At 42.9% G+C, this 10,902-nt stretch overlaps 1 pseudogene; it reads left to right on the top strand.

The window, feature by feature from the left end:
* Nucleotides 1-372: 372 nt before the first annotated feature.
* LOC147028138 (uncharacterized) overlaps nucleotides 373-10,902 on the top strand; it is a 37,034-nt pseudogene continuing 26,504 nt past the window's right edge.

Raw genomic sequence — 10,902 nt, 5'->3', positions numbered from 1 at the left:
CCCATCTTAAAATAATGGATTTGTGCATGTCTGCTTGTCTTATATCCACACAAAGGGTTCAGTACTATCCCCAATCTACCAGAAACTTTGTTTTACATGAGACATGATATTGGGTGCAGTACAGTACATGTTCAAAAGGAAATTCACAACAAATTGAAGAGATTTGCATTGTAAAAACAGTCAAGTTGAAAGTTGCAAAATGTGCAATCGGTGAAATTCATGTGTGGTTATTTTGCACAGTTACTGTACTTTAAAAATGAATGTGCAAGCTCCAGGAGGAACATCCAGATGTCTAGCAAAGATTTGAAGAGGGATTCATGTGGTCAGAAGAAGTGATCGCCTATGGGCTGGCCTGTCTGTAGATCTCATCATTGAACAAGTGCTAATGAGAAGCATGAAGACCAGTGGTGGCTTCACAAAAGGGCGAGGAATGACAGAACAGCAGCGTGTAGCATTGCTCCTCGCCATGCCAGCTTGCACTGAAGTCAACAATGACATGCAAGAGCTAACAGGAGTCAATTACAACACTGGTGAGCAAAAACAAGGACAAAACAGATGCAAGGCAAGCACGTAACCTGAAGGACACATGCAGTTCTGAACTATCTCCATGAAAGAAACCCCTTCTGCCCTGATCCAAGCTTGCACAGTGTCTCGACTAGGGTCCATGCACACACTACTGTGAATGTTGACAAGGCAAAGACTATCGGGAACACCATCTTGGCCAGCATGGATGGACACACCACTGCTGAGTACACATTCATGAAAAGGGATCAGGCAATCACCTTGAGCATGCAATTATCAGTGAAGATTGGTGGTGAAGCAGTGCATGTGGCTCCTCAACTACTTTTCCAGCGACTCACAGTTGCTGCAAAAGCATCACGAGATCTGGCGTCGGTATTCAAGTATGAGCTGTGCAGTCATCCACCAGCACTGTTTGACACCTCCTTAATGCTTCAACAGCCACATAAGCCAGTGCTAGTAGATGCCATCTGGGCCCTACTCACACCTGACCTTCCAGGGATCACAGGCCAGGTTCAGTATGTGCTGGATGGTGGAGCACTTGTTCAGCGCATCCCATGGACATGTGGATCCACATACAATAACATCTGCAGGTTGTACACCAAGTATGTCACAAGAAAGTATGGGGAGGCAATTGTCGTTTTCGATGGTTATGAGGGTACATCCACCAAGGACATGACACACCAGAGACGAGCAGGTAGGAGGACTGGAGCAACCGTGACTTTTGATGAGGGCATGCTTGTTACAATGAAGAAAGACGAGTTCCTCGCAAACAACACAACCAAGCAACAGTTCATCAACATGCTCAGTGGCCAACTGTAGAAGAAGAACTGTCAGACGTATCATGCTTCAGGTGATGCTGATCTCCTCATAGTGCAGAAAGCAGTGGAGTCTTCAACCACAACAAAGACTGTGCTCATCGGTGATGATGCAGATCTGCTCATGCTCCTTATCTACCAGTAGGGTGAATATACTGATTGTGGCTCACTTTTCCCCATGTAAATGAATGGGGGATTTTCAGCGATTCATATTTTTTTCCCTAACAAATAAACCCCCTTTTTATCCCAAGGTATATTTATTTGTCTCCCCCTTTAACCTGGGGATACTTTTTTTTCAAATAACCCATGCAATAAGATAAAGATTTGTTCAAGTAGCAAAGTAGTAAGGTGATTCTAAAGAAATATCTGAAACGTCTAAGCCTCGGGACACTCTTTATCAAATAACCAATGCATATTGTTTAGCTCACTCATTGAACCTATAAAGATTTGTTCATTCTCAAATTCCTTCAATAGTTTAATTTTCTTTGCACAATAATCCCCATCTAAAATATTGAAAAACAAAACATTTGAATCTTTATATTTTTTAAGATACCCCTTTTGTGCCATTACGTGATAAACTTCTCTTAATGCTCTTGTTTGACCACCTCCTGAGCCACATATCATTTTGAGATTATAGTAAATTGTTTTTTCATTGTTCAATTGATAACCATCAAAGTTTTCAGTCCATTCAAGGATATTCATTTTTTTCTTTACATCCTCTAACTTACTAGTTTTTAAATTGATTCGCTTATTTGTTTTATTTGCCTTTGTTTTAGTTATTTTTTCAATAAGACTTATTTGATATTTTTCACATTCATTATGTTTTCCATTTATATACCAAGACAGATTTTCTCCACTCTTTAGTTTGATTAATACTTGGTTTGACCATTTATATATTGCGAAAAAACGCGGCGGTAGCCCTTAAAAAAACCCTAACCCATCTTCCCATCGTTAAAACACAATCTATTTTATATATTCTATCATACAATATCCATATGGAACACAATCTATTCCATTATCTAAAATAAATCTCTTATCATCAAAGGCTCCGAATGCCTTTTTATTTACTTCTTCACTATATATGTTATGTTTATAACTTCTTATTGTATTCATTTTCCTATATTCTTCTTTCTTATTCATCAAACAATTATAATAATTTCTAAAAGTTATTGATTTCTTTATTACATATTTCTTTATTCCCTTTAACCTCTTATCAATCTGATCACCATACTTATAAGCATATGCCTTTGCTCTCAATCCAATAAACTCACTCATTACTTTTCCACCCAACTCATCCTTAAACTTACCAATAACCTTTTCATTCTTTTTGGAAAATAACTCGCTCTTCTTGCTGAAATTACTTGTATCATATACTCCAATATTTTTCTTCATATCTTTATAAACATCATCAGTTTTTATATCTAGGATAAAACTATCAGTGTCCATATACAACAATGAAACATTTTCACCATACTCTTTCTTTAAGTCATTATACAAATAATCATACATCAATATCTTTGATAAATCAAGAACTGCTGTTCCAATATAAATTGGTTTATCCATTACAATACTTTCCTTTTTCATATGAATTGCAGAAAAGTTCTCTGAAAAAACCTCTTCTCTCTCAAAACTTGGTTTATTTATCAATCTCGAAGCTTCTTTCCAAGATGTTGCGAATCTAATGTTTTGCCTGTTTCTAACATTTTCCATAGTCTTTCCAAATACAGCATTATTCATTAATTTATAAAAGTCCCCTTCAAATTTTACTTTTGTATTTGCTCTCATATCTGTATTGAATTGAATATACTTTTTCACCCAAGGACTTTGTTTAAATTTTAAAACTATGAATTTTAGCTACTCTCAATCCTTCTCTAAAAAACTGTTTTAAGCTTCTCTGATGCAAAACATATCCCTCTTTATCATAGAATGTTGTTAATAACTTTTCTGTTGATTTGCCTTTAATATTAAAACTTTTATGATAATCACTGAACCATTCTTTCTTTGGGGTTTCTTTCTCACATGCAAAAGGAAGGTCTTTATGCTTATTATGAAGATCACTCGGGTACCTCAAATCAACTTCAAAATAATAACCTTCTTCTTCGTCATTCAATTCCTCTTGAGAAGAAATAACAATATTCATAAAAGCCTTTTCATAATCCTTTTCTTCCACCCACTCTAATTTACCATAAGGCAGAGATTGAGACATTGCCCATCCATACAAATTATTAGCATCAAAATACATCAAATAATTACTATCTTTTTCACTATCATAATTTGGAAGATATTTATTATTTGCTTTAGCATATCTTTTTGAACATACTTGTGATATTCCACCTCTCTTGGACTTCTCAATCATCAAAAGCATATCAACATCACTGATTAAATCTATATCTTGTTTTGTCATTTTCAACATTGCACTCCAAGCTAAACCAGGAGCTGTGAAATAGTGGGCATGATCTAATCCATAACAATTTTTATTATGACAGAGTGATCTAAAAGCTTCAAACACATCAGCTAACAATAAAACATGTTTTTAGATATAAATCATGATATTCTACAAGGTTCTTTATCTTAAATATTTTCCATATTTCTTGTGCGTGTTTATATTCCTTATCACTTATCTCTTCTTCATAAAGGTTATTATAGAAACTTTCTTTTGAAGGAAGTTGTGTTTCTTTGAATCTCATAAATGAATCCATATAATCATAAGGATAAATTCCCTTACTTGTAAGAATTTTCTCTTTACTTTGAATTTCATTCCTTGTTTGAATTTCCTCTCTCGTGAGAATTCCTTCTTTAATCAGAATTTCATCTTTAATCAGAATTTCCTCTTTAGTTAGAATTTCATTCATTGTTCGAATTTTCTTTATAATTAGAATTTCATCTTCAGTTAGAATTTCCTCATTAATTAGAATTTCCTCTTTACTTTGAATTCTCTCTTTAATCTGAATTTCCTCTTTAGTGAGAATTTCCTCTTTTGGAAAGAATGAATTAAGATTTGGAAAAGAGTCCGTGGTGCTTAGATTTGATGCGAGGTAGGCAAGTCAGGTCAGGTCAGGTATGGGAGCATGTGCCAGAACAGCACGTCACTGCGTCCACTTTCCGCCGGTACTCCAGGGGCCTCCGTCTGGCCATCCCCCAGGCAGATGCCAGGCCCATCCCCATCTCCTTGAGATGATGGTCAACCTGTTGCAACCATGAGGCACGTGGTCGACCCACTGGCCTCCTCCACTCATGAGACTCCCTTGCTGAGAGAATCTGGTGAGCAGGATCAGAGTCAGGAAAACGAGCCACATGTCCATACAGCCGCAACTGACGCTCACGGACTATGCAGGTAACAAATCTCATCCGAGTCTCTCTCAGCAACCGCTCGTTGGACACAAAATCCGACCAGCGATAGCCAAGGATTCTCCGAAGAGACCTGGTACCAAAGGAATTAAGTCTCCGTCTCAGATCCTTGGTCAGAGTCCAAGTCTCGCACCCATAGAGCAAGACTGGAAGTACCAAGGACCTGAAGACTCGGACTTTCGTCCTCCCGCACGGGTACCGGCAGCGCCACACCCCATGATCCAGTGAATCCATGACTCCCCAGGCCCGACCCAGACGTCTATTGACCTCTGACTCGCAGCCAGCAGAGACATGAATATCACTGCCAAGGTAAGTGAATCTCTCCACGACCTCAACATCCTCACCACAAACAGACACAGACAGGACAGCAGCATCCAAGATGTCACCGAAAGCCTGGATCTTAGTTTTGACCCAAGAAACCCGTAATCCCAACGGCTCCGACTCCTCATTCAGCACCTGGAGGGCCCCCAAGAGGATGTCTAAAGTCTCCGCAAAGATGACTGCATCATCTGCAAAGTCAAGGTCCGAGATCTTGACATTCCCAAATGACGCACCGCAACTTGATCTCTCCGACATCCTCCCTAGAATCCAGTCCATACAAGCGCTGAAAAGTGTGGGGGCAAGTACACATCCCTGTCGAACTCCAGTAACAACTGGAAATAAGTCAGAGATGGTACCACCACACTTCACAGCACTTTCAGTACCAGAGTAGAGTTCAGATATCAGATCGATCAGTTTTGGTGGCACCCCACGAAGACCAAGAATCCTCCAGAGGACATCCCGATTCACTGAATCGAACGCTTTACAGAGATCAACATAGGCTGCAAGCAGCCCCTGCCGAAACTCTCGTCTGCGTTCGGTGAGGACACGAAGTGCAAGGATACGGTCAATCGTTGACCTCTTTGGTGTAAAGCCTGACTGCTCTGGACGCTGGTGCTCAAGCAGATGGTGGCGAACCCTATCGAGAATTATCCGAGCAAAGACCTTGCCCGGCACTGAGAGCAGCGTCACCCCTCGGAAATTGTTGCAGTCTTGGCGATCACCCTTCCCTTTCCAGAGAGGGACAACAAGGCCCCTCTTCCAGTCAGTTGGGATGATGCCTGTGTTCCAGGCAGAGCACAAAACTGCATGCAACGACACGAGTGCAGCATTTCCACCAGCCTTGAGAAGTTCAGCATGGATGCCACAGATCCCTGGAGCTTTGCCCCGTTTCAACTGGTTCACTGCAGCCCGTGTTTCCACAAGCGTAGGTGGACCACAGTTGATTCGAGGGTGAGCAACAGGGATTGTAACACCCTTGACGTCCAACTCGACAGTTGGGGGATCAGCCTGGTACAACCGCTCAAAGTAACCGGCCCAGCGGGCCTTCACTTCAGACTCCTCTGTCAAGAGCCTACCACTCTCTGCTCGAACTGTAGTGCTCCGAGGGATGGGCTTGGATGAACGTAATGCGCGAATTCCCCTGTAAGCGGGACGAGAATCACCTGTCCACAGGTGATGCTCTACCCCTCACAGATTCCTCGCACATAGGCCTCCTTGTCCACCCTCAGTGCACGTACAGTTTTACGCCTCAGCTCCCTGAACAGCTCAGCTCTGCCATTCAGCCTGGCCCTGCGACTCTGGTCAATGGTATCCAGTGTCCCTTGAGAGACAAAATTCTTCTTTGCCCTGCGGTGAGCTCCAAGGCATCCACCGGCAACATCAAGGACGGTGGTCTTGAAGGCGCTCCACAACTCTTCAGGACCCCCAAAGCACCCAGACCCCCCAAGTGTCCACTCAGCCTGTTCGCAAACTCCTCAGCTACTCTCTCATCCCTGAGCTTGGCAACATCCAGCCTCGGCTGGGATGGTACCATTCTCCAGGATTTAAGGTGCAGCTTTAGAGTTGCTACAACAAGCCTGTGGTCAGTATTGAGGAACTGAGCACTCCGGTAGACCCTGCAGTTCTGGATCATCCTCCAACGACCGTCAATGAGGACATGGTCAATCTCCTTTGCCACACCGCCAGCGTTGGAATTCCAAGTCCAGCGATGAGCTTGTGGGCGCTGAAACCATGAACCAGCCACCCTAAGTCCATGACTTCTTGCAAAGTCAAGGAACTTAGTGCTATTCTGGTTCATAGTTCCTGACCCATGGGGACCAACACACACCTCATAACCGTCCCTATCAGTTCCAGTCGATGCATTGAAATCCCCCAAGACTAGAAGTGTATCTCGTCTGGGGCACTGATCAACCACAGACTCGAGTGTGGCGTAGAATGCATCCTTCACGGTGAGATCACCCGCCTCAGTCGGAGCATAAACAGAGACCAGGGAAATGACACCTAAGGAGTGACGAATCCTTAATCTCATAATACACTCGTTGACCGGTGTTACCTCAATTATCATTGGGGTCAGCTTATTGGACACAGCTACAGCAACTCCTTGGGTATGGTAACCATCAGAGCGACCAGACCAATAGTAGGTGTAACCACCCACCATTATCTCGCCGCAATCCGGTCTCCGAACCTCAGAGAGAGCTGCAATCCCGATGTCCAAACGCTTGAGCTCAGATGATAACAGAGACAGGTGATCATCCTCTCTTAGGGATAGGACATTCCAGGCACCCACCCGAAGGGACCGCCTCAGGTTAACCCAAGGAGACCGCCGTCTGGTGGACGACACCTCAGCACCACTCCGACACACTCTCCCGCAATCTGACCCAGGGATGTTACCCCGTGGTTTCCCTCCTATCAAAGATTGGGGGTCCCGAAGGCTTTGCCCCAATCCCGTCATCCGGTGAGCTGCCCTGCGAAGGGAAGCTGCACAGGAGGTACTCCCACGGAGTGGGTTTTCAGATTTTTTTGCGTTTTTGCGTTTTGCGGAATGAAGGGTTTTACGGTGGCCGGAGTGCAAATCCTGCCACCAACCTCCTAATAAGAAGTGACCCAACTGCAGGAGGACGTCCGCAGACACAGTTGGGCACTAGATATGGATGGCCGTTGGCTCACAAGGAGCTCCTCCGCCCTTTGTTCCCACAAACTTGTCAGAATCTAGAAACCTAATACGAGTTAAAGGTTTTGTGAATATCATTTTTGTAAATGAAATATACTTTTGACTTGTGTTTGTTATGGCAGAAATATTCCCTGGTGTTTTTGAAAGTTCATTTATAAATAGATGTGTATTATAGTTGGCGCTGTTGTGAAGAAAGACTGGAATAAAAGAAGGTAATTTATAATTAAGATTACAACAGGAATGAGCGGGACCTCTACATTTACCAGTAAGATGACAATGATCCCTAACTTTAGACTCCTTAATTTCCCCCTCACAAATATGACAGATATTGTTCTTTCTAAATTCTAATTTTTCTTCTTTGGTTAATTTCATCGGTTCATTTGTTTCTTTCATTAATTTAGTGAGTCTTATACAATCCTTTTCCAATCGTTTTACAAACTCTTGTGAAGCTTTTTTTTCCACTATAATGTTCAAGTTTGTTATACTTTTCTCCAACAGATGATTTGATATAATAACAGAACCCACAAGGAATATGTTTTTGATATTTATTTGTATATGATTCTTTTGGATTCGGAGAAGCAGTATTTTTCTTTTTAAGGATACACTCAAAATCAGCGTATATCACAAATGGGTGCATGATAGATTTATTATAATCTTCAAAAGAAATCTTTTCACCAGGTTTAGGCATTGTAATTACAGCTGATTTATGATTACTACAATATTTTGAATGTTGTTCTAATCGTTCTTTTGTATGAAATGAATTAAGACATCGCTTACAAGGATATATTTTGTTTGCTGTTCTGAATACCTGAGAAGAGATTAATCTTGATAAATTATTGATGTATGTGTAATGTGAATTATTTCCAACACTAAAATATAAAAGATCAATGTGTGTTTCTTCATTTTTATAGTTGTTTGAAATTTTTAATATTTGAACTTTGTTTGTATCCGTTAATCCATATACATTAACAGAAAGATTATTCTTTTTCTCAAATTTAGGAATATCTGTTAGTGGCATTGGGAATTTAAAATCTTTAATGTCCAAGGTATTCTCATATTTCATATATTGTTTTACTCTTTCTGAATTACATTTTGGCGGAAGAAAGTGAGCAAGAACAGACCAGAGAAAACATTTATTATCATTGTTCTTAATATTAACAACTGCCTTCTTTAGTTTTATTTCTTTTGGTAATTCAGTATAAGAAGAAGCTTTAAGAGGGTTTGATTTTAGAATGCGTATATCTAAAAAGATGATTTTTAAAAATATTGTTGTGGTTACCAAATTCGCAAACCACCATTCAGGTCCCTTCGGTGAGGTATCTCGGTAAGTACATGTGTAGTTAGGTCCAAACCCGTTGTCTAGTGGGAATACATGTCATTTATGCGAGCTGCGACTCTTCAGGATAGCCGTTTTTCTTTTACTATCTTTATTTTGGACCAACCGCCATGATTACCACCACAACCACAACATCAACCACCAACCACAACGCCGCTTCACCACAACCGCCACGACCTTCACGTCACACCTCGCAACCGTAGCATCGCCACCGTTCTTGCCCCGCTGTGGGTACCGGTGTTGGACTCGTGCAGGGGGCGCGTCGAACAGCGTGTACAAAATCACGGATTTTGTGCTTCAAAAACGGATCAAAAACGACACACGCCCACTTTTTGCCGTCCAATCGGTGAGCGAGGGGCGATTTGGCCCCGCCTCCAGAACAATCGATATATGCAAATTTGTGGATCAAAAAGCCTTCACGCCCACTTTTTCTCGGGCCAATGGGGAGCGAGGTGAAAGGTCAAAGGGAGGGGGTCAAAGGCGAAGCTACGGGGGGATAAAAGGACCGTGTTCGTCAGTCAGAGCAGTGTGGAAGTCTGGAGCCCGAAGCCTGCAGTAGCTGGAGAAGCTGAAGAGAGTCGAACGAGGAGAGCCCAAAGAAGAGTCCAGGGTGGAGAGTCCAGAGGCGGCAGCGGCGAAGGCAGACGAGGGGGTGCTCGCGACGGTGCCGGGAGCTGCACGCCCGAGGAAGGCCGGCAGCGCGACCTGGCCGAGGTGGAGACGCACACCAGGGATAATAAAGATCCTCTATACCCCGAGCATCAGCAACCCCCTCCTGTTTCCCCCGCGCTGAGATAGTGCGACCAAGGGGGCCCCTTTCCCACCCCCTGCCAGGCACTGTCCGCGAGGCCCGCGGAGTGAGGCGCCATCGCCGCTCCGCGTCTCATCACCAGACGGGTAGGCGCGACCCGGTCTCGGCCTCAGGCCCGCCTCATTCTTGAGGGTATTCTTTCCTTGGTTTTGGGTATGTGTTGTCGGCGCCGTCTGTGAAGTAGAATTGTATAAGTGTTGCCGTGTGCTCGGTAGTCGGTATTAGCTCTGCACTGTGTTTTCACTTTTATATTTGCTTTTTGTGTAAATGGAATTGTGTTTTCTTTTTTTTGTGTGCTTTTGGTGGAATTGTATTTGTGTGCTTCCCGTGTGCCGCAAATAAATGTGCTTTATTGTTGAACTGTTCTCCCGCTTCGCTTCGTCTTTTTCTCCCATTGAATCCTCATCTTGCTTCACGTAAAGGGTTGGTAGTGGGCTGAATACGCCCGATAATTAATCGAACCGTCGAGGTCGACGATAACACCGCTCGGTTATTCTGATAGTACGGAACGGGTCGCTTAAGTGGCCCGTGTCCGAAGTCAACCTGCGGCGAGGTGCGATCGCCCGGTCTACCCTCCGCGTGGGTACTTAGGTAGGTCGAATTTGGCGAGCAACCCTATCCCACGCGGGGGCTGATTGGCTCGATCGCGGTGAGACCGAAAGGTCCACCCGTGACTGGTTCCCGGCGTTAGTCCGAGAGGGTCACGACTGGATTGTCCGTCCGGTGGGCGACGTGCCGCGATTCGAGTTACGTGGCCGTCAGCACGCCGGCGGGCGCGAATCCGCAACAATATTGAATCCACTTCCTACCACTGTATTATCAACATCCTCCTCTTGTTTTGATAGTTCTTCATAAACCCCACTATTCAAAAAATCTTGAAATGATGTTATAAAATGAAGATCTGTTCTCATATAAGGAGTTTGTTCTTCATCTTGTCTTTTCATATTCATTTTCACTCCCATATAAAACTTTAAAGTTTTCATTTCTTTTAATATCTTTTTAATAACCTTTTCAACATCAGGTTTCACTATTTCAATTGATTCAGCTATTGATGATGGACCAGGTTCTCCAAATTGAA

Source organism: Eptatretus burgeri, chromosome 4, assembly GCF_056783735.1.
Source record: "Eptatretus burgeri isolate ZD-2024b chromosome 4, Ebu_testis_v1, whole genome shotgun sequence".
Taxonomy (NCBI): Eukaryota; Metazoa; Chordata; class Myxini; order Myxiniformes; family Myxinidae; genus Eptatretus; species Eptatretus burgeri.
Note: the sequence above shows the minus strand (reverse complement) of the source record. Positions and strands in the feature narration are given on the sequence as shown.